A 2,268-nucleotide genomic window follows, 5' to 3' on the forward strand; every position below is an offset into this window, starting at 1 on the left:
GGGCAGAGAAATTCAATACACATTTTTCAAAAGACCTGCAAACAGGCAACAGGTACGTGAAAAGGTACAACATTACTAATCATCAGAGAAATGCAAATCAAAACCACATGGAGATATAACCTCACATCTGTTAGAATTAGATTATCAAAAAGACAAGAGAGAACAAGTGTTGGCAAGAACGTGGAGAAAATGGACAGCCCGGTGGCTCGGTGGTTTAGTGTCGCCTTTAGCCCAGGGCATGATCCTGAAGACCCAGGATGGAGTCCCACGTTGGGCTCCCTGCTTCTCCCTCTGCCTGTGTCTCTGCCTCTCTCTCTCTCTCTCTCTCTCTGTGTGTCTCCCATGAATAAATAAATAAAATCTTTTTAAATTTTTTTAAAAAAGAATGTGGAGAAAAGAAAACCCTTGTGCACTCTTTGTCAGAATATAAATTGGTTCAGTCGTGATAGACAACAGTATGGAGTTTCCTCAAAATATTAGAAAATAGAAATTCCATGTTTTAGCAAACCTACTTCTCAATACATATTCAAAGGAAGTGAAAACAGGTTCTTAAAGAGAGATCTGTCCTCGTATGTTCATTGTAGTATTCACAGTAGCCAAGATATGGAAATAACCTGAGTATCCATCAACAGGTGAATGGATAAAGATGTGGGGAATATGTGTATGTGTGTATATGTGTATATTTATATAAATACACATACACATATATATAAAACATCCCATTGGGGCAGCCCGGGTGGCTCAGCGGTTTAGCGCCTGCCTTCAGTCCAGGGCCTGATCCTGGAGATTCGGGATTGAGTCCCATGTCAGGCTCCCTGCATGGAGCCTGCTTCTCCCTCTGCCTGTGACTCTGCTTCTCTCTCTCTCTCTCTCTGTGTCTCTCATGAATAAATAAAATCTTAAAGCATTCCATTGTATATACACCCACATACATACAATGGAGCCATGTTATTCAGCCATGACAAAAAAGGAAATCCCATCATTTGTAACATGATGAAACTCGAGGGCATGATGGTAAGTGAAATGTCAGAGAAAGACCAATACAGTGTGATGTAACTTACACATTGAATACAAAAAGACCAAATCTCTCTTGCCCAGTGCCACCAACATGGTGTTCAAGCATGTTGTGGAGGTTGGCCAGGTGGCCTACATCTCCTTTGGCCTTCATGCGGCAAAGCTGGTTAAGACTCTAGATGTTATTGATCAGAACACACCTTTGGTTGATGGACCTTGCACTCAGTTAAGGAGACAGGCTTTGCCTTTCAAATGCATGTGGCTCACTGACCTCATCCTCAAGTGCCCACAAGGTGCCAGAAGTGTATCTAACAAATCTGGTAGAAGGCAGATATCAGGAGGCCATAAGCTGGGCCGAGAAGACTGAAGCCAGAGAAAGGAAAGCCAAGATGACAGCTTTGATCAATATAAAGTTACTGAAGGCCAAGAAAATGAGGAACAGAATAATCAAACTTGAAGTTAGGAAACTACAGAAAGCAACTCTCCTGGAAGCTTCTACCAAAAAAACACCCACTGCTAAGGGTTCTGTAAAGCTTTGAGCAAAAAAGATAGCCACTGCTGCAAGAAGACCCCAGCCCAGAAGACTCCTGCCTTGAAAGCTGCAGACCAGAAAGCAGTGCCTCCCAAGGCTCAGAAGGGTCACAAAGATCCAACCCAGAAATCACCTGCTCCGAAAGCATCTGGCAAGAAAGCTTAAAAGCCTAAGAGGCTATTATAAATAAGTAATAAGGGACGCCTGGGTGGCTCAGTGGTTGAGCACCTGCCCCTGGCTCAGGGCGTGATCTGTGGTCTCAGGATCGAGTCCCACATCGGGCTCCCTGCCTGGAGTCTGTGTCTCCCTCTGCCTATGTCTCTGCCTTTCTCTCTCTGTGTCTTTCATGAATAAAAAATCTTAAAAAATAAAAAAATTAAAAAAATAAATAAGTAATAAATATTCTTTTTGACACACACATTCTCACACACACACTCTAAAGCCAAACCCATAGAAACAGTAAGAGTGGGGGTTACTAGGGGCTGGTAGGTAGGGAAAAATGTGTGATGTTAGTCAGATGGCATAAACCTCCAGTTATAAAATGAGTGAGTTCTGGGGATCTAAAGTACAGCATGATGATTATAGTTAATAGTACTATATTATGTACTTGAAAGTTGCTAAGGGCATAGATCACAAATACGTGACAAAAAAAGTAGAAATAGTAATTGACATGATGGAGGTGTTAGCTAATGCTGTGATGGTAATCATTGCATAATCTATGT

General features: G+C 42.1%; 1 pseudogene; it reads left to right on the plus strand.

Annotated features, from left to right (window-relative positions):
• Positions 1–1,108: 1,108 nt before the first annotated feature.
• Positions 1,109–1,711, plus strand: LOC129510165 (60S ribosomal protein L14-like; annotated as a pseudogene).
• The last annotated feature ends 557 nt before the right edge of the window (positions 1,712–2,268 follow it).

This window comes from Nyctereutes procyonoides, unplaced genomic scaffold (genome assembly GCF_905146905.1).
Source record: "Nyctereutes procyonoides isolate TBG_1078 unplaced genomic scaffold, NYPRO_anot_genome, whole genome shotgun sequence".
NCBI classification, from domain to species: Eukaryota; Metazoa; Chordata; class Mammalia; order Carnivora; family Canidae; genus Nyctereutes; species Nyctereutes procyonoides.